The sequence below is a fragment of the Triticum aestivum genome, chromosome 4A (assembly GCF_018294505.1).
Source record: "Triticum aestivum cultivar Chinese Spring chromosome 4A, IWGSC CS RefSeq v2.1, whole genome shotgun sequence".
NCBI lineage: Eukaryota > Viridiplantae > Streptophyta > Magnoliopsida > Poales > Poaceae > Triticum > Triticum aestivum.
The window spans coordinates 304,660,708-304,688,012 of NC_057803.1; positions in this window are offsets into that span (position 1 = coordinate 304,660,708).

Consider the following 27,305-nt stretch of genomic DNA (forward strand, 5'->3'; position numbering starts at 1 on the left):
TTACTCAAAACAGAAGGTGAATGAAGTGCAGAGATAGATGGCAGTTCCTTACCTGCCCTCATAGTAGAGGGATAGATCTTGGTTCTAGTATCTTTTAGATTCTTCATAGTGATCAACAGATACAAATCCCAAGTGACTCAGAGAATAGAGCTACGCTCCCGAGCAACAGCGCCAAAAAAAGGTCTTGATAACCCACAAGTATAGGGGGTCACAACAGTTTTCGAGGGTAGAGTATTCAACCCAAATTTATTGATTCGACACAAAGGGAGCAAAAGAATATTCTCAAGTATTAGCAGCTGAGTTGTCAATTCAACCACACCTGAAAGACTTAATATCTGCAGCAAAGTATTTAGTAGCAAAGTTGTGACGCCCCAAGACCATTGCTCCAGATGCCTTCCATGGATTCCGAGATTCTTCATGTGATTTGTTTTGTTTGTTGCATTCATCTTTGCATCATGTTCATTAGATCGTGTCATCTTGCACCCCTTTTTAAAGCTCAACTAAATAAATTGCATGGATCTTTGATCCATTTGAATCGAGGGAATTCACATGGTGATTTCTCTTTATAATATATCCTCCCAATACTTAGGGAGCTATACTAAACCATTCCATTGGCTTGGAATCACCCATAACACATTTGCTATGCTCTTCAAATTTCCTTTTATCCAACCCAACTTCAATTCTTCCTTTGGGGCCTTTTAGTAAAATTGAGTTGCAATTTCACTTTCTCCATAAATGTTCCAAATATGCCCATAAATCACATATGGTGTGTAGGGTCACCTCCTATAGTTTCAACCCATTTGGAGTTCATTTGAATGGGTTTCAAAATTCAAACATGCCAAGTTAAATCCAACGCATGTGGATTTTACTTCCTCTAGAAAGCCTCGGACCATTTTTGTCAAATTCCTCGTATTTTTGTGAGTCCAAGAAAATAACTCCCATGCCCAAATTCTTTATCTAGCCCCTTTCTTTCATCTCCCTTTTCATCTTTGCTATTTTTTCGTCTGCTATGGGGAGAAGTTAGCAGCAGAAGCCCCCCTCGCTGGCCCATTTGCACCGAGGCCCAGCCGCGACCTCACCTATACCTAAACCCTAGGCCCCGACCCTCTCCATCGATCTCTCCCTCTCGTTCCCATGCCGCCGCCACATGCACACACGCATCACACCAGGGAGAGGAGCTCTCCACGCTCCTCCCTCCTCTCGCTCGCTCCCTCAACCCGCACCTCCACCTCATCGTCGTTGACCCGTGCCACTAGAGCCCAGCAGGTCGAAGACCGCTCCTTCCTCTCCTCCGCGTCCGCCCCCACTGGAGCACACCCGCTGAGCTCCATCATCGCCCTGTTCCCTGCTTCCTTGGGGTCTTCATCGCAAGGCCTTCTTCGACCCAGGGTCATTGCCGCAGCGCCTTGCTCGTACCCCGCGAGATCCAGCAAGTCTGATGCCTCCCCAAGCCCTGCGGCCGTCCTTGTCACCTCCGTCCGCCAGGACCCTCCAGCAAGCCACCGCCGCCGTCCAGGACCACCATGGCCGCCCCAAGTTCCTCAGGAAACCGTGTCGCTCGCCTCCTCTCTACTTCACTATGGGCTACAACCCGCGCCAAGGCCCAGCGACCCCCTGCACCTCGAGGCCTCCTTCCTCTGCCCGCGAGCCTTGCTGGCCACTTCGTCCATCGCCGCTGCTACCGCCTTGTAACGCCAAGATGCGGTTATATCTCCCACATGTCGAGGCATGACTTAGAGGCATAACCGCATGTTGGTTTCATCGCAAGAAGGGTCATCTTCACACAATCCCATAATGAACAAGAAAGAGATAAATAGATAGTTGGCTTACAATCGCCACGTCACACAATGATCAAATAATTCATACATCATTCAGAGAACACACATAGTCTGACTATGGACAAATCCAAATGAAAAGAAGATAACCCCGAATGCTAGATCCCCGATCGTCCCAACTGGGCACCACTACTGATCATCCGGAAAATACACGTTGTTGGGGATATACCCCGCGGTATGACCCGGCCGGATATATGACCCGGCTGGGATTTGGCGTTTCATTGGTAACCTGCCAGAGGGTTGGTGACTCAATAGTCTGGTGGCTTACTAGTCTGACGATTCATGAGCCTGGCGACTCACTGATGGCCTCGACGGTGGGTCAGATAGAGGACTAGGCCCAAGGCCCAGAAGGCCGGCTCATGTTATGGCGGGCCGGCTTAAGAGGAAAGCATAAGGAATATTCCCTTACAAAGGAAGCAAGACTAAGACTCCACTTGTAATAGAGTAATTCTAATCCTAATAGGACTAGTCATGTAAGCTGCCCCTTCAACATATATAAGGAGGGGCAGGGCACCCCAAGAGAGAGAAGTTTTTTGACAAGTTAGGTTTAGACAGACAGTCAATAGCTCTCGAGATAGAGCATCCTTGTAATTGTGATCATCATCATCAATATCAATGAAGCATGATGTAGGTTTTTACCTCCACCGTGAGGGGGTGAACCTGGGTAAAACCTTGCGTCTCTCGATTCAGACCAACCCCTTCAAGCTACTACATAGATGCATTGGCCTCACGACTAAGTCCTCACACTAGGACATCTGCAGTGAAAAATCCACGATAGTTGACGCCCACCGTGGAGCTCGCACACGATGGTGTTGAGTTTTTGAAGGGATCTATCTCAGGGATCGAGAAGCTCGTGATATATCGAAAAAAGAAGAGAACTCGCAGAAGGATCTGCGGGATGGATGAACAGTCGTATTGGCGTGTGCGAACAACAATCGATTTTCGCTGCTGCGCCACCTACGAAGCCGCCAAGGTTGAAGATTCTCTACGACTTGGTCCGAGACTAAGTGGAATCGGTTTTTAATTAAATCCGCTCAGTCTGCTAGTCGCTGTTAGGCGTATATACGCAGTGTCGCGCGCGCCTGACCGCTGTTGCATATTCCATGAGTGATCTACTGGATCAGGTACCGAGGTGTGTGGGTCCCGAAGCAACAATGACCCGATGCACTGTTATTGCTGCTACTTCACGTCAATTGATCCAAGCAGGAGTACTTCTCATGTGAAGACAAGGACAGGGTTATTGGTTGGGTTTGATGGCTATTGCTTACGTGAAGAACAAAAGACCCGTACTAGATGAGCACTAGATCGGATTTGTTTTTCTACATCCAGCCAAAACATATTACCAGCGGTTGAAAGTTACTACGAACAGCAACAAGAAGGATTGGTCTCCACCTCGGTCTTTGTTTTTGAGCCGGCCGCAAGTCACCTAGCCATGGCCTCCGAGCCGCTGCTACAACCCGCCACCGACTGTTGTAGCCCTGCTGAGCTGCCGCAGCCTCGCGTCTATTCGGCCCTGAGCAACCAATCTGCCTTCTGCTCCGGCCGCCTTGCACTGGCGCCATCCTGTCTGCTATTGCTCCGGCCGCACGCTATGCGGGCCTCGCGCCGCTCTGGTTCGGTTCATCTCTGCCCGTTGTCCACCTGCTGAAGCTGTCGGACACCCGCCTCGCTTCACTTCTGTCGGCTACACTGCCGTATGGCCGAGCTACCGCACTGGCTTGCCGCCCCTGCCGCAGCTCTCGCCTTCATGGTTGCTACACCGCCAACTTGTGGGGCGACCCTTACCCCCGCTGCTGCTGTGCTGCCCTGCTGGGTTGCCACCGCTGTGCCCGTGAGCCGGCTCTGACTACGACCCCGCGGCTGCCGTTGAGCTGTGACTCGGCCTCGTCGTCCTGCATCTGCCAGCGCTGAGCCGCTGCGAGGACACCGTCTTCTGCCGCTTGTGACCTAGTCTGGTCCGCTCCTGCATGAGGCCTCTCCTGTGTGCCTCCGCTCTGGCTTGCGTCACCGTGTTAGTGCGCGCCGCTGGCTCTAGCTCGCCGTCTCTCCATTTTGCGCTTACCTGCACCTGGCCGGGTCTAGATCTGCAGCGCTGTCTCCCGTGTCACCCTGCTTCGAGTCGGCCAAGCTGCCTTCGCCGTTCCTCTGTGGCCTGCGAGCCACTGCCGCCGATGAGTCTTCAAGTCACCCCTACTCGATCTTGCTTCTGAAGTTGCTGCGCTCCTGCGTGGTTTCCTGTTGGCTGACTCCTGAAGAAAGAGGAATTGGGGAGTTGATTGGACGATGGACAAAGAAAAAGAGACGTTATGTTTGAGAAAAGAAAAGTTAATCCAATCCAATCCAATCATAGTACAGTACATCTATGCTGTACAAGCTGCTGCAAGCTGGAATCGGTCTAGCTAGTTGTGTGCTTGGCTGCTTGCTAGCTAGCTAGTTTTGCAAGTACGTCTGCGGTTGATCCTAGGTGATCTGCTCTACGATTTAAAATCCAGTATCGTCCTCGAGCCGCCACCACGGAGCCACCCCTTTTCACTATAGGTTGCCTCCCTGCCGAGAGCCGTCGGGGCCATGTTGAACCGTTTCTACCGTGTTGAGCCGCTGGGGCTATATTAAGTCACTGGTCTGCCTGAGCCGCCTCTATCACGTTGAACAGACCATCCGTCGTTTGAATAAATCAGGTGATATTCATCTAAGTTTTTTTATTAGCACATATTGTTTTTGTCAAAGAACAATTTATCTTTGCCTTGATCTGCAATATTGTTTATGCAGGACAATTATTCATTGCAAGAATGATCGTTATGTCACATATATAAAGCTCGCACCAATATTATCAAGTGCTAGCATCCAACCATACCGCATTGTTCAACAAATGTGTGTGCAAACCACCGCCTCTGTGGCTCAGTCTATAACAACAACACCGCGGTCGGCTCACCCGTCTGCGCGGGTTTACAACACCACAGGTAAGTCACCCGTCCTCCCCTGCGGCCGATTCTCCCACCCGCACCGGCTTACAACACCGCGGCTGACTCATCTGTTTGTGCCACCTCTGATGCTGCGGTTGTCTTTACTATCCGTCCCGTGGTCCGGTCTATTCCAAAAATCCTGGAGGCAAATTATCATATATGGTCGGCCGCTGTCTATACTGGATGACCTAATGGGCAGGTGCACAAGTCGCCGCCACTATAGTTTGGTTAACTTCAAACAGCAAGTTGGAATGAACCATTGACCGACTTGCCAACACGGCTAATACGGGATCATTTATAACCCGCCGCAGTCACCTCAACCTTATGTGGATTCACATCGCGTTATCAGCGCCAATGATATACATCTTATGCTATGGTCAAATATGGAGAATATCAAGCCAACTCCTCGAGTTGTCTTAAGACTCGGGGGCTACAATGATATGGCTCAGCAAGTCTTGCTAGTTTCAGCAAATTCAAGAACCCCAGGTCGTTGAAGGAGAAGATAGCCCGGTCCCGGAGGCTGCTGCTATATTTATGAAAAATTTAAAGGCTGTTAGAAAATTTCCGGATTAAAAAGAAGGATTCCGGTTCAAGGAAAATCCGTCTCCCACAAAGCTCTGAAGCTCTCAATAACCGGTTTAAGATTTCGGCTCAAGAAGAATATTATCTTTCGCAAAGTTTGAGTTCTTAGAAAAAAATAAAGGTTGTCAAAGAGAACTCGTTGCCATGATGCACTATTAAAACATGGGTATCCGATCCAGCATACATGCCTTATTACAAAGCACTTGGAGGCTTGATGCCCAAACTACAGGGACCAAAGAGAGTTGGATGCACAACACAGCTCAAACCTAGGTCCCTGACGAGCACAATTCATAAGTATGTCACTTGGGGGCTTCCTGTTTAAATATAGGTGTATTCACCAAAGAGAGCATAGCGTTACTACCCTCTTGACCAGGTTATATTGTTCAAACATAGGCGTATTCGACCAAAGATGACATAACCTTTCCGGGTCATCCTACCTGTATATCAGCTGCTTCAACTACATCAGGTCATCCTGATTGACCTGCCGAACTCTTAGACAATCAGTCTTTTATGGTGTATTCACCAAAGGTCCTGAGCTTGTTAAGGTTCAAACGGCGGTTTATCATGTGAGAGCACGACTTACAGATAGTCAGGATAGATCCAGGCTTCATAAGCCGCCTTCCTTGAAACTTGGATAAATCGGCCCATAATGCATGCTGCTACTCTGACCCTGCGTACTCCCGAGAAGTCTATCTTTAAACAATACCTGACTTTATCTGGGTTCAAATGTTGACTGGGTACTGTGAGTGCAGGCTCACGAAAAGCACGTACCTTCCACTGGCTCAGGCTAGTTTCATTGAAGAAGAAACTTCAGCTTGGCGGCCTGCAAGAGCCTCGAATTTCTTGATTTCTTATTTCTTTTCTTTATATGATCTCTTTTTTGCCATCTGGTTTTTAAAAATAGGGCCAAGCTGCCCTACTTATGGCTCATATTTGAAGCACCTTCGGGTCTCTATAACCCGCCAGGATGGCAGACTCTAAGTCGCCAGAGGATAATAATCTTGAGTTGTCGCTCTAAAAATGCTAACCGCATGGAGCTGATAAGCCAACAGTCTAAGAACACAACACAGGTATGATTCTTTGTCTAACAATTGTGTCAACATCGTGGCGAGACCGACCCTAGTTATGGACTATCCATCTCCAGTGATGCCAATTGGGTATCATGACCCACCCGATGGTATACCACCAGGGCACTTGTGATCTGTTTGTGTGCAGGAACCGGTTTTCAAACCGGGTTATATTATTCAAATATTTAATAGCCAACATGGCTGGATTTTTATTATGGTTATCAATAACCAATATTATGATTGAGGTTTTCAATGTCGCTTCAGTGCAATGGCTATTATTTTATCAATGGATATAATTTATTCTACAATGGAAGGAATAGTCCCGAGTCACTGCAGCCTTACGACCCGACACTTGGGGGCTACATTATTCAAGTTGAGATTACATCAAATATGCAAGTCTCATGTCACTGCCAGCATGCACCATGACACTTGGGGGCTAATGCAAAGTCATTTTTACTGGCCTTATTGAAGACCCGACTCATCACATTATAATGAGCCGGCCCTTGGGGGCTACCAATTGCTCCTGTCAAAAATTTAAGGTACACAAGCTTTAATCCATTATATTGAAAGGTTTATTGCTTAGTTGGTAGAGTACAAAGCTCTTAACCTTGTGGGCGTGGGTTCGAGCCCCATGGTGGGGGTTACGTCATATGAAGATATTATCAATGAAGTATATATATAAAGTCCCAGGTCAATATTATCTTACTGAGCCGGCCCTTGGGGGCTACACGTGGTTGTTCAAGTCTACATGATCATATCTACAAAGTCCCTTCTCATTAGTGCATAATGACCCGGCCCTTTGGGGCTACACTAGTTGAAGTTTTTATGAGCATAAGGCAATTACAAGTCCCAGGTTGCTGCAAGCATGACAACCCGACACTTGGGGGCTACATATGTGGAATATTCAGTTTTGACTAGTGATTGAGATGAACAACCTGGATTTCTTCAAGGTTGCAACATTTATATTGAAGCAAGTCTTAAGCTGTTACTACACTCCCTTCTTAAGACTTGGGGGCTACCGGTGATATGAATATAATGGAGGAACATCTTCAAGTTCTTAGTTCTTTTAAACAAACCAGGTATCATATTTTTAGTTTTGGCTTGGATAACTTAGGAGAGTCAATTACATGACCCAACATCATTTTTTATAACCCGACAATTTTTGCAAGGATAATCTGGCAAGTTTTTCATCTTCAAGCCGACTGAAAATCAGATGAGTATTCCAAGACCAATATTTTTTGTTAAGCATTGGCAGCTGAATCAAATGAATTATTCTTCACAATATTTTTCTGTGAGAAACCAATGACAACAAATTGATTATGATGCCGGTTTATTGACCCAGACTTTCTAGAAGAAGGAAATGACAAGGACTTAAGGATAATCAGGTGCCGGCTTACAAGAATTTTTAACCTGGAGCACAAGCTGCCAAATTTTGTTCTTGTGTTTATTTTGCAGGATCAGTTTAACATGGATAAATCCAAATTAAACTGGGGGCTAATGTCGGGGATATACCCTGTGGTATGACCCGACCAGATATATGAACCGGCTGGGACTTGGCGTTTCATTGGTAACCCGCCAGAGGGTTGGCGACTCACGAGTCTGGTGGCTTACTGGTCTGATGACTCATGAGCCTGGCGACTCACTGATGGCCTCGACGGCAGGTCAGATAAAGGACTAGGCCCAAGGCCCAGAAGGCTGGCTCATGTTATGGTGGGCCGACTTAAGAGGAAAGCATAAGGAATATTCCCTTACAAAGGAAGCAAGACTAAGACTCCACTTGCAATAGAGTAATCCTAATCCTAATAGGACTAGTCATGTAAGCCGCCCCTTCAACATATATAAGGAGGGGCAGTGCACCCCAAGAGAGAGAAGTTTTTTGACAAGTTAGGTTTAGACGGACAAGTCAATAGCTCTTGAGATAGACCACCCTTGTAATTGTGATCATCATCATCAATATCAATGAAGCATGATGTAGGCTTTTACCTCCACTGTGAGGGGCCGAACCTGGGTAAAACCTTGCGTCTCTCGATTCCTACCAACTTCTTCAAGCTACTACATAGATGTGTTGGCCGCACGACTAAGTCCTCACACTAGGATATCTGCCGTGACAAATCTACGACACACGTAGTAACGGCCAAGGTCCTTGTCGAACTCCCAGTTGAGTTCGGTAGCATCACCTGCACTGGTATCATCGACACCTGCACCTATTTCGGTAGTATCTGTGAGTCACGAGGACTCAACAATCTCAAAACCTGTGAGATCAAGACTATTTAAGCTCATGGGTAGGATGTGTTTATGAGGTGGAGTTGCAACAAGCGCTAAGCAAGTACGGTGGCTGAGGGAGTCCTGGATTAGGGGGTATCCGGACAGCCGGATTATATCCTTTGGCCGGACTGTTGGACTATGAAGATACAAGATTGAAGACTTCGTCCCGTGTCCGGATGGGACTCTCCTTGGCGTGGAAGGCAAGCTTGGCAATGCGGATATGTAGATCTCCTTCCTTGTAATCGACTCTGTGTAACCCTAGCCCCCTCCAGTGTCTATATAAACCAGAGGGTTTAGTCCGTAGGACCAAGAACAACAACAATCATACCATAGGCTAGCTTCTAGGGTTTAGCTCTCTGATCTCGTGGTAGATCTACTCTTGTACTACTCATATTATCAAGAACAATCAAGAAGGACATAGGGTATTACCTCCATCAAGAGGGCCCAAACCTGGGTAAACATCGTGTCCCCGGCCTCCTGTTACCATCTGCCTAGACGCACAGTTCGGGACCCCCTACCCGAGATCCGCCGGTTTTGACACCGACATTGGTGCTTTCATTGAGAGTTCCTCTGTGTCGTCATCGTTAGGCTTGATGGCTCCTTCGATCATCGATAGAGATGCAGTCCAGGGTGAGACTTTTTCCCCGGACAGATCTTTGTATTCGGTGGCCCCGCACTGCAGGCCAACTCGCTTGGCCATCTGGAGCAGATCGAGAGTTACGCCCCTGGACACCAGGTCAGGTTTGGAAGCTTAAACTACACGGCCGCACATGAGGTATTATAATTCTTTCAGGCACAAGTATAAAATTGCCTTTACAATTCAGTAAAACATTGTTTTTACAATGGGAATACATGTCACTTAAACATAATATTCTTCGAGCACTGAGCCTCTATTGAACAAGCGCCTTCAAGAACTTCTTAAAAGTAGTGCTCGGCAGCCACTCGGCCTATGGCCGAACCTTGTGCCGCAACAGTGGTGGCATCCATCTCCGCCCAGTATTTTTGACACGGGCAAGGGCCATCCGCGAGCCTTCTATGCACGCCGACCTCTTTACAGCATCAATGCGTGGCACAACACCAAGGAATTGTTGCACTAAGCTAAAGTAGCTATTCGGCCTTGGCCCTCCCGGCCATAGATGACCCACAACAGACCTCATGGCAAGTCCGGATAATCTATGGAGCTCGGCCCACTTGGCCATTTGCTCATTCAACAACAGCGGATGGGCTGGAGCATGAAACTGTGACCAAAACAGTTTTTCCACTCCGTGACCTTTTCGATCCTTGAAGTAGTGGGCCGCATCAGCAGCACTTGTAGCCAAATCCACATAGGCGTCCGCAGAACTCCATAGCCGGTCCAGAGGTGCATACTTCGGATCCCCGAACTTAGTCCGCAAAAAGAAGGGCTTCCCAGATACAATATCCGCAGCTTGATGCAGCTCCTCCTTCGCCGCTCTAATTTTGGAGCGGGCCTCCTTGGCAGCCACCCGAGCCTTTTCCAGGTCCGTCGCCTTCGCCCGGTTTTCTTCTTCAAGAGGCTGGTAATGGTCAGCAACATCTTTTAACTCTACAACCATCTTGGCTATTTTTTCTTTGCTCTCGCAATGCGTGGCCTGTTCGGCCCTTAACTCTTTGCCGCCTTCAAAGCGGCCGCATTGCTAATCCTTGCTTGTTCCTTGGCTCAGGCAAGCTCCGCCCGAAGGGTCTCCATGGTGGCAGCTCCATCAGCAGTCACAGCATATTAAGTATACTAGCATCATGCTGCTCTTATTATGTGACAATCACCAGAAAAATCACCTACCCTGTGCCTCGTCAAGCCGCTTGTTAACAAGCACGATGTCGGCATCTGCCACATCCAGTTGCCGCCTTAGTTTAGAAAACCCATCAGTCCGGCTAGCCACTGGAGCTTCAACCACCTGCACATAAAGGCGGTCTGGTTATTACCTAGGACTATGATCCTCTGTTTGCCGCCGTTTTCGACGACAACCAGAGTCTCAGGGGCTACTATCTACATAGGGCACATCTAAAAATGTGCGGTACTGTCAACAATGTACATCATTTCGTGTACCTTAAAACCCGTCAGTAGACTCATAAAGGCTTCATGCAACCCGCTTTCAGCGGACGAAATCCTTTCAATCTCCGTACCCATCAACGTGTGGTGCTCTTCTGAGATAGCCGCTCGCTCTAGCAGATCCCTCAGTACGTCTGACTGCACACTAGACGGTGCCAGACTCTTTTGATTGCTCTCTTCAAGAGCCGGATACTGAGGACTTCAGGTGGCAATAGGATTACCTCCTGGCCTTGCCGGATCAGGAGAAACCCTCCGCGATGACACCTCGGGATCGCCCTCCTCGTGAGGCGGTGTGGCAGGGGGAGGCATTTCACTCTCCATCATCTCTGGAAGAAGATCCCCTGAAGACGAGCTCTGCTGAGAAGGGCTAAGATCCGAACTGTAAGATAAATGCTTCGGTTATTTTCCTCAGAAGTAAGGCGAGATATTTTCATTATTAAGTACCATTTTACTTACAGCTCGGTGGAGGGCTGATCCCCTTGAGGGCATAGTGCGGCCAGGGTATCCCCCAGGGCAGGACCCTCCGGCAGAGATTTCTTCGCCCGTTTGGAGACCATTGTCTTCGGGTCCCCAGAGGCAGTTCTCTTCCTTCCCTGGGGAGAGGAAGTTTCAGTTTCTCCTCCCCGGCTAACCTCCTTCGCGGAGGTGCTAGCCTCCTTGTTCCCCCCTTTATCTTCATCCCAGGGCGCTTTATAAGGCGCGATCTCCAGCATCCTAGTTAGCACGGGATTTGGTGAGGTCTCAGGGAGGGGGGCCGGACACTTGATTAACTTTGCCTTCGCTATCCAATCCTGGTCAAAGAGCGGCTTTTTAGGGCAACGTTGTGATAAATAAACGGACAGTGTGTTCAGATGCGGGGCTACTTACTTGGGTATCTGGGCGATTGCAGCTCAGACCTGCATCCTCAATGATGTCCGGACACATTATTTGTCGCCCGAAGAACAATTTGTACATCTCTTCGTGCGTCATAACAAGGAAAGGTTGAATAGCTCGCGGTCCTTCCGGGTTGAATTCCCACATCCGAAGGGGCTGGCGTTTGTAAGGATGGACTTGACGAACTAGCATAACTTGCACTACCATAACCAGACTGAAATCTCTCTCAAAGAGATCTCAGATACGGCTTTGCAGTATCGGCACATCCTTGGCTGGACCCCAGCTCAGCCCCCTACTGATCCATGACATCAGTTGTGGTGGGGGGCCTGAGCGAAAGGTGGGGGCAGCTACCCACTTGTTACTTCGGGGAGCTGTGATGTAGAACCACTCCCGCTACCACAATCCGGACACCTCTGGGAAGCAACCCTCAGGCCATGGAGCGTCAGCAATTTTGCTTATTAAAGCGCCTCCGCACACTGTGTGCTGCCCCTCGATCATCTTCGTCTTCACATCGAAGGTCTTGAGCCACAGGCCGAAGTGAGGGGTAATGCGAAGGAAGGCCTCACATACGACAATAAGTGTTGAGATGTGGAGAAGGGAATCCGGGGCCAGATCGTGAAAATCTAGCCCATAATAGACCATAAGACCCCTAACAAAGGGATCCAGAGCGAGGCCTAGTCCTCGGAGGAAGTGAGAGACGAACACGACGCTCTCGTTGGGTTCGGGAGTAGGGACGACCTGCCCTCGGGCAGGCAGCCGATGCGAAATTTCGGCAGTCAGATATCTGGCCTCTCTCAACTTCTTGATGTCCTCCTCCGTGACGGAGGAAGGCATCCACCGACCTTGAAGGTTGGATCCAGACATAGTTGAAGGTCCGAAGCACCTGACCTGAGTTTGGGGTGTTAGAACTCGAGGCGGGGGAAGGATTTGATTGAGCACGAGAGGGAAAAAAGAAAAAAGCCTTGCCCCCTTTATAAAGAGGGTGAATATCAAGCATCCTCCTCGTGGCCGTTTAGGACTTGACTAAGATCTAGGAGTCCTACCCATAGGCACGGTTGGGTTACCCACGCCCGTATTGATGAGAATCCCATGATAAAGGGGAAACAATCTCTACTTCGACAAGACGTGCCAAGGAAACCGCCTCACGAAACACGCTGAGATGGGTTAGGAAAAATCATTCGAATAAAGACTTGGCTGTGGCGTGATGTCACACTATGGGGTACATCAGCAGATTATATTTGTGGAAATATTATTCTCTCTATGGTGGTATGTGGAACTTGTTTTGCAGAGCCGGACACGTTCCTCGTGTTCAAAATATTCTATGAAGTATTCGGAGGAGGAACCCGCCTTGCAATGCCGAAGACAATCTGCGCGCCGGACTCATCGTCATTGAAGCCTGGTTCAAGGGCTACTGAGGGAGTCCTGGATTAGGGGGTATCCGGGCAGCCGGATTATATACTTTGGCCGGACTGTTGGACTATGAAGATACAAGATTGAAGACTTCGTCCCGTGTCCAGATGGGACTCTCCTTGGCGTGGAAGGAAAGCTTGGAAATACGGATATGTAGATCTCCTTCCTTGTAACCGACTCTGTGTAACCCTAGCCCCCTCCAGTGTCTATATAAATCGGAGGGTTTAGTCCGTAGGACCAAGAACAACAACAATCATACCATAGGCTAGCTTCTAGGGTTTAGCCTCTCTGATCTCGTGGTAGATCAACGCTTGTACTACTCATATTATCAAGAACAATCAAGCAGGACGTAGGGTATTACCTCCATCAAGAGGGCCCGAACTTAGGTAAACATCCTGTCCCCGGCCTCCTGTTACTATCCGCCTAGACGCACAGTTCGGGAACCCCTACCCGAGATCCGCCGGTTTTGACACCGACAGTGGCTAACATATGAGTACAAGAGTAAGATGAGAAACTGCGCAACGGTCGTAAACTAGGAGTGATTAAGAAGTGATCTTGAACTACTTACGTACATACATAACCCAACCGTGTTCACTTCCCGGACTCCACCGAAAAGAGACCATCCGGCTACACACGCGGTTGATGCATTTTAATTAAGTCAAGTGTCAAGTTCTCTACAATCGGATATTAACAAATTTCCATATGCCACATAACCAAGGGCACGGCTCTCAAAATTTTATACCCTGTAGGGGTGTCCCAACTTAGCCCATCACAAGCTCTCACGATCAACGAAGGATATCCTTCTCCCAGAAAGACCCGATCAGTCTCGGAATTCAGGTTACAAGACATTTTGACAATGGTAAAACAAGACCAGCAAGACCTCCTGAATGTGCCGACAAATCCCGATAGGAGCTGCACATATCTCGTTCTCAGGGCACACCAGATGATACATCCTACGAGTAAAACCAACCCTCGAGTTTCCCCGAGGTGGCCCCGCAGTCTACTCGGTTCAGATCAACACTTAGAGGAGCACTGTCCCGGGGGGGGGGGGTGAATGAAGATGATCCTCGGGTTAATTAATCCCTAGGAAACATTTTAGGTTGTTATTAGGCATATGTTAAAACCAAGGTTGGGCCTTGCTGGAGGAGTTTTATTCAAAGCAAACTGTGAAGGGTGTCCCATAACCCCAACCGCGTAAGGAATGGAAAATCAAGGAACATAACACCGGTATGACAGAAACTAGGACGACAAGAGTGGAACAAAACACCAAGCAAAAGGCCAAGCCTTCCACCCTTTGCCAAGCATATATATGCATTAGTTAAAATAAGAGATATTGTGATATCCCAACATATCCATGTTCCAAAATGCAACAACCTGCAAGGCACCTGCAACTAGCAACACTATAAGAGGGGCTGAGCAAAAGCGGTAACTTAGCCAAACAATGATTTGCTAGGAAGGTGGGTTAGAGGCTTGACATGGCAATATGGGAGGCATGATAAACAAGTGGTAGGTAGCGCGACATAGCGATAGAACGAACAACTAGCAAGCAAAGATAGAAGTGATATCGAGGGTAATGATCATCTTGCCTGCAGAGTTCTCAGAGTTTTCGAAAGCTTGATCCTCGTAAACATACTCAATAGGTTCCTTGTTCACGTACTCGTCTCCTAGCTCTACCCAAAGCAAGAACACAAAGAAACAGAACAACAATCAATCATGGTGCAATACACAAGCAACATGATGCAAGACATGGCATGGAATGCAAGATATGATGTGCAATGCATGTGGGTACTCCGGAAGGGAAAAGATGATCAAGGCATAAACTTGGCAAACCAAGCATGCCGCTGTAAAGATTGAGCGATTTCAGTCGAAATCGATATAAGGATCACTGGAAACGGATGCACGGTTTGCAAATGACGAGCAAAACAAGAACGATGCAAAGCTGCGCTTAACAACATCATATCACTTATAATGCATCATGAAACTATGCTACTACACTCCGACATAGCAACAAAACACATGGCAGTAAGGTACATGTGAAGCTCTACAAATCATGAACACTAAGCTCCTGCTAGAACTCACTAGAACAAACTTAAAATAGCATGGCAAAACTGCAAATCATTACAGCTTCACAGACTTGGAGAAAATACTAAACATGTCATAAACAGCATCAGGTATCAATGTTTAGAGCTAGCAAACAACATGCTACAGGAACATATCATGGCAAACAAAGGCATGGCATACTAGTACTAAAGGCAAAGAATAAAACTCCCTTACTGAACTTTAGCTAAAGATGCACAGAAAATGAGGTAGCACCCATGCAAACATGGCAAGTGATATGATCAGTTTCAGACTAAGAAAAAGAGCATAGCAGAAACAGATTCATGATAGCAACTTTACAAGCTCATGCCACTCACCACAATGCATTTCATGGCCTCACAAGGTAACCAATAGTAAGACACAATTATGAAGCTAAACATGGCAAGAGCAAGTTCATAGGGTGCATGGATCACCAAGAAAACACATGACAAAAATGAACATGTTAATAATCTTCCAGCAATAATATTTAGCAAAATTAGAGCATGGTAATGACAAGCTAGAGTACCCCATAATTACAACCAAAGGCATGAATGGATATAGCATAACCATATCTTCAAAACATCCTTACTGAACTTCATCAAAATATGAATGGATCTACTTGTGACAACAAGACAACATAGCATCATAATGTAACAGGAAAAGATAGCAAAATTACTGTGTCTGAAATCAGCAACCTCATGTAGCCTACTTTGCATGCTTGTGCTAGTCACAACAGAGCTCATAAAAATACAAGTCTTGCACCACTATAAAGATGGCATGGAGATGCTCCTAAAACATGTAGACATCATGCTCATAGGATGCACACACAAAATGTAATGAAAATGACAAATCAACAAGTTATGATAAATTCCAGCAGACAACATCATATAGCACTTTTGCAACAAAGATTAGGGCATCAATATGGATAGTAATATGCATGCAAATGACACTAACATGAGGAGCATTACAAGATGAACATTTTGATATATCATATGCGCAAATCGGAGCTATGAGCATGAAGACATGGCATGTCAAAGTGGTGCACATAATGTAGAAATTCCAGGACTTGGACGAAATTTATACCCCTCGGATCTAGGGTTTGCATGGAAACCGAGGCGAGGCCGGAGATGTCGCCAGAGATGGCGGGTGGCGGCCGAAGTCGAGGGAGATGACGCTGGCGAGTCGGGGGAGATGGCGTCGGCGGGTCCGGGCCAGATCTAGCTGAATCTCGACGAGGGCGGCACGGAGGCGGTGGTTGCCGGCGCGGGCGGCGAGGTAGGCGGCGGCAACATCCAGTGGCGGCGAGGCGCGACGAGCTTGGACGTTGGCGGCGGTGAGGCGGATGCGGTGGCGTACGGGCGGCGGAGGGCGCGGGAGGCGCGGGGCGTGGCGATGTGGGCTGGGAGGGCCCAACCCGGCCCGCTGGCGGCCCGTCGCGGGCTGCAGCAGGCCGACGGCAGGGCGCGGTGGAGCGGGACAGGTGTCGACACAGGAGTGGCTGCGGGTGACGGCGCGGGCGTGTCCGGCGGCCGAGAGGGAGAGGGGTTAGGGTTTCACCCGGATTTTGAGGAGGGGGAGGCATATTTATAGGTAGGGGGAGCTAGGAGTGTCCAAATGAGGTGTTGTTTTCTTCCACACGATCATGATCCAACAACGGGGAGCATGGAGGGGGTTTAGATGGGCTAGTGGGCTGTTTTGGTGGGGTGCTGGGCTGCAAAGAGATAGATGCTTTTACGGTTACCCGATTGACCGTTGGGGCATCAAACGGCCTCCAAATGGAACAAAATTTGGCAGGCGGCATACCGGTGATGTACCAAGGCCACTCGACAAATCTCGGCCCATTCTGAGAACGTTTTCTCCTGCTGACCAAATGAGATTTGAGGGGTGCACTAGGTGCAAGTGGGAGTGTTGAATTCCGAAACAGACAAAGGGGAAAATGACCAGATGCATGAGATGAACACGAATGCAAATGAGATGCACATGATGAAAATGAGATGAAATGCATGACATGAAGAAAATAGAAAACAAAGACAAAAAACCAACCATGAAGGAAATATCATAACACATAGCCAAAAATGGCAAGAGTCGAGTTACAAATATGGAATGTTGTATCCGGGGCATTACAACACTCCACCACTACAAGAGGATCTCGTCCCGAGATCTAGGATGTCACCGAAGAGAAACGGAAAAGGAAGAGGAGAGGTAAAACTAAGTTGCTTTTTTGACAAACGAGTGAAACCACGAACCTTGAGAGGTTGAAAAGTTGAAAGAAAGAACACAACGGAGTTGAACACAATTGATAGCACTGCGGTTGAAAAGAGAAGGAAAACTTGATAAGATGAAAATAACTTGAGCAGAGGACACAACACTCCGGTTAAATGGATAAGCATGAAAAGAGCACGATCCTCACAAGTCGAGATGATGAGAGAAGAGAGCAACATCACAATGCCTCCAGAAGAAATGAGAGAATGGAATGAACGGAGGGAAACAAGATCTTGAGAGATCACGCTTACAACAAATGCGAGAACGGAGTTGTTGGATTATCAACAACGAAATGATAAGCTTGATGTGGGCTTATGGAAGACATCTCAAAATTATGAGGTGACAACCTGCCACTCACAGGAAAAAGATTTGATTGAGAGCTATAAAAGATAGAAATCTTCTTCCACCGAGGTGATAAGAAAACTTGGATCATAGGTAATCATCACAAAGAGCAACATTCCCACTGGAAGGCTTTAGGTGAAATCTATACCAAGATAACTCCAAGGAAGAAAGTGATGGGTTTAAATATCTCATTCCTGAACTTGTGAATCATGAAACACAAAGAAATTGTGAAAAATGACATAACGCCATCTCAAAAGATAAGGTAGAAAGAATTGCACTTCAGAATGCAAGATGAAGAATACTTGAGCTCCTCTAAAAAGAATCTCGATGAACACTTGGAGAAGGAATTAAATCCTTGATGAACCATCATGTAGAGCCTCCATGAAGAACTCCGGTAATAAAAGGATGATATAAAGAAAGAGAAGTTGAAAACACAAGGTGAATCCTTGCAATGATTTAGATGAATCTTCATGGTGATATAATTGAGAGATCTTGGAACTCCGGGAAAGTATGAAGCACTTGAACCGAGAATTTACTCATCGTGAACAAACTCCGGAAGAATGAATACATCACTTGGATGAAGCAAGAATAAGAATTTAAATTGATGACAAGCAACGGATTTGGCATACTACTTATTCTCGTAGAAAGGATTAAGAGAGATATAGCGCAATCTTGAGAAAAGACTTCAACGATCCGCCGGTAAGATTGGAAAGAACAAATGAATTGATATGATGACGTATGAAGAGGAACATTGAACAAACCGCCGTAAGAATTAAAAAATGAACGGAGAAAAGATAAAGAAACATCAGGATGAATTATAGAACAAATGAAGATACTTGAGGGAATTTGATACAAGAGAACGAAGAGATCACGAGATGATTATAGAATATTTGAATGATGCACCAGTAAGATTTGGAGAACAATAGCTGAAAGCTAAGAATGAATAATTCTAAGATGATGGGCTCTGGAGAATTAAACTGAAAAGACTCCTAAATTGCTCCGGATGGGTGAAAAGAATTCTCACAATCGAAAACAATTATGAGAGGATGGCATAAGGCTAGAACCACGAATCTTCAAGAGAAGGGACCAAGATTTAAGAGAAACTCTTCTTCGGTCTTCAAGATTCAAGAATGACAACGAGAAACACCACCATGAATTGTTGAGGCACTCCGGAATGAAAAATATAAAGGTTGAACCAACGATGAAAAATAATTTGAAAACTATCTTGGAGAAGGCATTTGACTGATGATAATTTATTCTTACGTCAAACTTTGAAAAGAATTTGTGACTAGCTCCGGAAAAATTAGAAGAGCCAGGTAAGATCCTAGGAAAAGACCTGTGGGTTAGGGCCCACTCAAGAAAAGCACCATTGAAATGATTTAAAAGAGAGATTGCACCGGTTGAATTAAATGGCTTGAATGAGATATCCACCTCAAAAATAACTTGAAATGATTAAGAATAGAAGCACGAATCTTTCGAGATATCTTCAGCACAACGGAACAAATGGAAAGTGGGAGGTGAACGATTAAGGGGTCCACCGACATGAGAAAGCATTTGAAACGAGGAAGGGGATATGATCAACACCAAAAGCTTGAATTGAATCCACCGCAAAAGAAAAGAGAACGAAGAATGATGAACTTGAAGCTCCGTTAGTATCTTCCTGAGGATCACCGGATAAGAACATTGACAGAAAAGAATGGAGAGACTTCTCATCAATAAAAGGATACTTGAATAAGAAATCTGAGTCCTCGAAGAAAAGGGTGGGAGGGCGGGAAAACAAAGGCAACTTGGGCAGATGAAATGGATACCGCTGAGAAAACTTTGAATTGATCTTGCGGATGTTGAAATGATCGGATCCACTTGAAGAGAAGCACGCCGGCTGGAAAAGAATTAACATGACAACCTCGATGATCAAGAAGGATTGGTATTCACATAGAAGTATGAGAACACCGCTTAGGAAAAGGTATGGAATCAACACTTGACATTGAAGCAACTCGAATACCACAACTCAAAACAAAACAAAGATTGGCTTGCAAAATAAGCCGGAAACAAACATATGATAGATCCCATATCGTATCATGTGTCTGTTGGAAAGATATCCTACGAGATACTTGAATTCCCACCTATAAAACTCTCGAGACTTTCTGGTTATGCAATCAGGTGTTGGGGATACAGGGGAAGCATAATATCTCACCCAAACTAACAATCCCTACATCCAGTTGTATCCACCCGTCAACACATAACCAATAAACCTTCGGAAATCATGTACCTCAACCTTCGAAAAGCATCCATTATACGAGTTATGGCAATACTCCCAAACTCCTGCCCCAGTACTGGGAGGCGTCGAGGTTATCTCACCAAAAACTGCATAAAAGAGATTTTCGATGTCGGTGAGCTCGGGTATTCCAGAACTGCAACAATAAAATTATGACGACAACACCTCAGAGCTCAACTCCCCGGGACACTGCCACAACCCCTAAATGTCAGGAGGCACCAAGAACAATGTTCTTGTCACAATACTATCAGAAAAATTCCAAGATACCCGCGTAATCCTAAAAAAATTCATGAAATTTGAGGAGAGGAAAGTTAAAACTTCTACGTCAGGAGGCCTCACCAGAGCGACGAAGGGATTGAGGAGTAAAAATAATCCTACTCTCTGATATATATAATCCTAAGACTCAAAACATTTTGTTATAGACTCAACAACGTCAATGATTCGATCAAGCAGGGGCTCCTAAGTTGGGGATGTCTCTGATACCAACTTGTAACACCCATGATGCGGTTATAACTCCCACGTGTCGAGGCACGACTTAGAGGCATAACCACATGGTGGTTTAGTCGCAAGAGGGGTAATCTTCACACAATCCCATGTACTGAATAAGAAAGGGATAAAGAGTGGGCTTACAATAGCCACTTCACACAAATAACAAGTTAAACATACATCATCCAGAGTACAATCAAAGGTCCGACTATGGAACCAAAATAAAGGAAGACAACCCCAAATGCTAGATCCCCGATCGTCCCAACTGGGCTCCACTACTGACCATCAGGAAACTAAACATAGTAATGACCCAGATCTTCATCGAGCTCCCACTTGAGATCGGTTGTGTCACCTACACTGGCATCATCGGCACCTGCAACTGTTTGGAAGTATCCGTGAGTCACGAGGACTCAGCAACCTCAAACCCATGAGATCAAGACTATTTATCCTAATGGGTAGGATAAGGTAATGAGGTGCAGCTGCAGCAAGCGCTAAGAAAATATGGTGGCTAACATACGCAAATAAGAGTAAGATGAGAAGCTACGCAACGGTCATGAAGCTAGAAGTGATCCTGGAACTACTTACATTCAAACATACTACAAGACCGTGTTCACTTCTCGGACTCCGCCGAAAAGAGACCATCACGGCTACACACGCGGTTGATGCATTTTAATTAAGTCAAGTGTCAAGTTATCTACAACCGGATATTAACAAATTCCCATCCGCCACATAACCGTGGGCATGGATCTCAAAAGTTTATACCCTATAGGGGTGTCCCAGCATAGCCCATCACAAGCTCTCATGGTCAACAAAGGATGTTCCTTCTCCCGGAAAGACCTGATCAGTCTCGGAATCCCGGTTACAAGACATTTCGACAATGGTAAAACAAGACCAGCAAGACCACCCGACTGTGCCGACAAATCCCGATAGGAGCTGCACATATCTCATTCTCAGGGCACACCGGATGATAGAGGCTATGAGTAAAACCAGCCCTCGAGTTTCCCCGAGGTGGCTCCGCAGGCGGCTCGGTTCGGATGAACACTTAGAGGAGCACTGGCCCGGCGGGGGGGGGGGGGGAGGGGGGTTAAAATAAAGATGACCCTTGAGTCTGCAGAACCCAAGGGAAAGGTATACATGGTAGGTAGTCAAATGGTAAAACCAAGGTTGGGCCTTGCTGGAGGAGTTTTATTCAAGGTCAACTATCAAGGGGTCCCATAACCCCAACCGCGTAAGGAACACAAAATCAAGGAACATAACAACGGTATGATGGAAACTAAGGCATCAAGAGTGCAACAAACCACTAGGCAAAAGGCCGAGCCTTCCACCCTTTACCAAGTATATAGATGCATTAATTAAAATAAAAGATATTGTGATATCCCAAAATATCCATGTTCCAACATGGAACAAACTTCAACTTCATCTGCAACTAGCAACGCTATAAGAGGGGCTGAGCAAAAGCGGTAACATAGCCAAACAATGGTTTGCTAGGAAGGTCGGTTAGAGGCTTGACATGACAGTATGGGAGGAATGATATAACAAGTGGTAGGTAGCGTGACATAGCGATAGAGCGAACCACTAGCAAAGCAAAGATAGAAGTGATATCGAGGGTATGGTCATCTTGCCTGCAATGTTCTTAGAGTTGTCGAAAGCTTTCTCCTCATTAGCGTACTCAATAGGTTCCTCGTTCACGTACTCGTATCCCGGCTCTACCCAAAGCAAGAACACAAGCAATGGAACACCAATCAATCACGGTGCAATGCACAAGGAACATGATGCAATACATGGCATGATATGCAAGATATGATATGCAATGCATATACGTGCTCCGGAAGGAAAAGAATGATCAAGGCATCAACTTGGAAAACGAAGTATGCCGCAGGAAAGGTGAGGTGATTTCGGTCGAAACCGATATAAGGATCACCAGAAACGGATGCACGGTTTGCAAATGACAAGCAAAACAAGGATGGTGCAAATTTGCGATTAACAACATGATAGCACTTAGAATGCAACAAGAAACTAAGCTACTACACTCCAACATAGCAACAAGGCATATGGTAGTGATGTACAAGAGATGTTTGACAAAACATGAACATTGAGCTATGGCTAAATCACAATAAAACAGGTTCAAACAAGCATGACAAAAGTGCAAAAGATATCAGCTTCACAGACTTAGTGAAAATACTAACATGTCAAAAACAACATCAGGAAGCGATGTTTAGAGCAAGCAAACAACATGCTACAGGAACATATCATAGCAAACAAAGGCATGACATGCTTCTAATAAATGCATAGAACAAAACTCCCTTACTGAACATGAGCCAAAAAGGCACAAAAACATGATGACACCCATGTAAACATAGCAAGTTTTATAAACAGATTCAGACTTAATGAAATTCAGGACATGGCAGAAACAGATTGATGATAGCAACTTTGAAAGCTCATGCCACACACCATAAAGCATTAAATGACAACACAAGCATACCAACAGTAATAATACATGATCATGAAGCTAAAAATGGCAAGAGCAAGTTCATAGGATGCATGGATCACTAGCAAAACACATGTCAATATTGATTAACATGTTAACAATCTGCCAGGAACAAAATGTAGCAAATGTAGCGAAATAAAATGACATGCTAGAGCACTCCATAATTTCAACCAGAGGCATGAATGGATAGAGCATAACCACATGTTCAAAACATCCTTACTGAAGTATATGAAAATAAACATGGATCTCATGGTAGCAACAAGTTTACATGACATCAAAATAACAGCAGGAAAAATGACTTAGCAAAATCCTAAGTGCCTAAAAACAGCAACATTATGAAGCCTACTTTGCATGCTTGTGCTAGTCACCACATAGATCACAAAACTATAAGACTTACACCTCTGTAAATATGGCATGATTTAGTTCAAAACACATGTAGACCTCATGCTCATAGGATGCACACACCAAATGCAACAAAAATGACAAATCACCATGTTCTGTTAAGAACCAACAGTTAACATTTTATAGCACTCTTGCACTGATGAAAATGGCATCATAATGGACAGTAACGTGCATGAAAATGCTACTAACACGAAGAGATTAAGGAGACGAACATTTTGACATATCATATGCATGATTTCAATCCACGTCACCGAGATACGACATGATGAAGAGGGACACATATTATGAGGATCTTAGGACTTAGTGGAAATTACCCTCGTCGAAAACAGGACGGGTAGAACCGGGACGTGGGCGCCTATTTGGTTCTGTGGATGTGGCCGTTCAGGGATGGCGTCATACAGATCAGGGCAGAGGAGGCCATTGGCGGCCATGGTGCCGGCGCGTCGGCGAGGGGGGAGGATGTCCGGCGGTTCAGATCCGGGTCGGATCTCGCCGGATCCGGGCGCGGTGGCGGCGGGGAGGCGGACTCCGGCCGGTGGCGACGGGTGGCGAACATCGGGCGCGGAGGCGCCGGAGAATGATGCGGCAAGCGGCGGAGCATGCGGCGGCGGCGCACGGCCGGCGAAGGGCTGCGGGGCGGCGCGCGGCTCGGGCCCTCGCGCGGGGAGGTGATTGGGCGAGCGGTGGTGGCGACCGGGCCGGGTGGGCCTGCTCTGGGCTCCTTGGGCCCGCGTGGTGGAGGAGGACGCCGGTGACACGTGGCGGTACAGGGTTTGGCGCGGGAGGCGGTGCGGACATGTGCGGCGTGGCACAGATGTGTCCGGCGGCGTGAGGAGGAAGGCTGCTAGGGTTTGGACTGTGAATTTCGGAGGGGGGAGGTGTATTTATAGGTAGGGGGGGCTAGGAGAGTCCAAATGAGGTGCGGTTTTCGCCCACACGATCGTGATCCAACGACGGAGAATATGGAGGTGGTTTAGATGGGTTAATGTCTGTTTTGAAGGGGTGTTGGGCTGCAACACAAAAGAGGCTTTTGCGGTTACCCGGTTAACTGTTGGGGCATAAAACGACCTCCAAATGGAACAATATTTGACAGGCGGTCTACCGGTGATGTACCCAGGCCACTTGAAAAATCTCGGCCCATTTCGAGAATGTTTTTCTCCTGCTCACGAAAAGGGACAAGAGGGGTGCGCCGGGTGCAAGTGGGAGTGTCGGACTGCGAAACAGACAACGGGGGAAATTCTCAGATGCATGAGACGAACACGTATGCAAATGTGATGCACGTGATGACATGATATGAAATGCATGACACGAACAAAATACAAAATGATGACAAAAGCCCAACCATAAAGGAAATATCATAAAACATAGCGGAAAATGGCAAGAGTCGGAGTTACAAATATGGAATGTTGTATCCGGGGCGTTACACTGCTTGCCATGGCTGACCATCTACAACGCCTCTAGGCTATTGGGTGGCTCCTTTCTAGACCACCACGACCTTGGCGTCATCCCACACCACCGGCCAACCCTGCTCCCTTCTCTGTAATGCACGTGTCATTGTTCGCTGCGTTCCAAGACCGTATCCGGTTCGTCTAGTATCGTGTCCAGGATCTCCGCTAAGTACCACGATGCCTAGAGCCCTCAGATCCATCAAGTTCGACTACGACTCGTGAACGACTATGCAGGATTCCCCGGACGCCAAGTTCAATGATGCATAAAGTACCTCTACCAACGACCGGAACATCTACGTAACGTGTACGTCTACCGTCGCCGTGGGGTTTGACAAGTTCAATGAAGACCCGTGAATACCTTGGATTCATCAAGTTCCTATATGACCCCTGTACAACTACCGTCACCATGTACCACTACTTCCACTACAACTGTCCCAAGAACGTCTACTTCCCCTACACTGCATCGAACCCGATCCGCTCCGAAAACGCATGCTTCGAAGGTATAATCACCGAGACAACTGTCCGTGAATGAATGCATGTGTGTTGTATGAGATGCTCATGTTTGCACCATGTCCAAGTTGTCGCTTGCACATTCCTCCTTGTTTGGCACCCCATCGACCCGTGGGAACCCGGTAATCGGGATCGCCTCACATCTTTGCATGACACGCTAACGCCCACTTCATTTGCACCGATATCTCCATGAGCTACCGGAACTGAAATGTTGTCGCGACATCATTTTCGGATTCGTCGCCATGGCACCCCTTTCGTTTCGCCATGGTGACCAAATGCTCCATATCATAATATGTCACCACCATCATTAATTTGCATATAACTTAAGTATGTAATCCGCATCATGATAATAACATTTAAAATGTTTAAAAATTGTTGTTTCCATTTAATTGATAAATTGCATGTGGGGATTTACCGAAATTGTTGTTTGAGGTTTCGGGCCTTATTTAAACTTGCCTAAATAGTTAGTTTTCTTATGTTTCACCTCTTGCCATGTTTATCAACATTTAATATTGTTGGATACATAAACGGGAGAGACCTAAATAAACGAATGTGGTGTTCTGTCAATATGCAACTCGATGCATATTGAGCTCCACTTAATTTGTAGTATTGTTTGTTGCACTTTGCCATGCCATGCCTCATTAAACCGGACATGCATAATACTTGATTGTGCATCATGCCATGATTATGCTAGTTGCAGGTTGTTCCATGTTGGGACATGGATATCATGGATATCTTGGGATATCACAATATCTCTTATTTAATTAATGCACATATATACTTGGTAATGGGTGGAAGGCTCGGCCTTTTGTCTAGTGTTTTGTTCCACTCATGCCGCCCTAGTTTCCATCATACCGGTGTTATGTTCCTTGATTTTGCGTCCCTAACACGATGAGGGTTTATGGGCCCCTCTTGACAGTTCGCTTTGAATAAAACTCTTCTAGCAAGGCCCAACATTGGTTTTACCATTGGCCAACAATAATAACTAAACCTGACATTAAATTTGACGCACAGGGAGTTAGCGCTACCCGAGGAGTACTTTAACATAATACAGGGGGCCAGTGTTGATGGTGTTGGTCCCAAACGGGTAGCCTGTGTGGCCACAACGAGGAAACTCAAGGATCTGGTTTTACTCTTAGGATGTCCAATCCGGTCGTGGCCTGAGACGAGATATGTGCGACTACTATCAGGGTGGCGGCACGCTGGGAGGTCTTGCTAGACTTTTTTTACCATTGTTGAAATGTCTTGTGCACCAGGATTCCGAGTCTGATCGGAGGGTCCCGAGATGGAGGGTTGTCTCCGCGGATCGTGAGCTTGTCATGGGCTAAGTTGGGACACCCCTACAGTGTTTAAACTTTCAAGAGCCGTGCCCGCGGTTACGTGGCAGATGGGAGTTTTTAATATCCAGTTGTAGAGAACTTGACACCAGATTCGAAATAAAATACACCAACTGCGTGTGTAATCGTGATCGTCTCTTTTCGGGTGCGTTTGAGAAGAGAACATAGTCGGGTTATGTTTGAACGTAAGTAGTTTTGGATCACTTCTTGATCATTACTAGTTTGCGACCGTTTGCGTAGTTTCTCATCTTATTCTTGTACTCGTAAGTTAGCCACCATACAATGCTTAGTGCTTGCTGCAACCTCACCACTTATCCATTCCATACCCATTAAGCTTTGCTAGTCTTGATACCCATGGTAATGGGATTAATGAGTCCTCGTGGCTCACAGATTACTACAGGTAAAAGCGAAGCTTTGACGTGAGATCGATGCTCGCTTGTTTGGAGTTCTTCTTCTGCTTCTTCGATCAAGGGATAGGTTCCGGGTCGGGGAGCCTGGAATTAGCAGGGTTGATGTCGTTCTTCTTTTTCGTTTGATTTCATCCGCAGTCGGATCCCGCTCTTTCTCTATGATGATTGCTATGTATTGATGTATTCATGTTGTAGCTTGTGGTGAG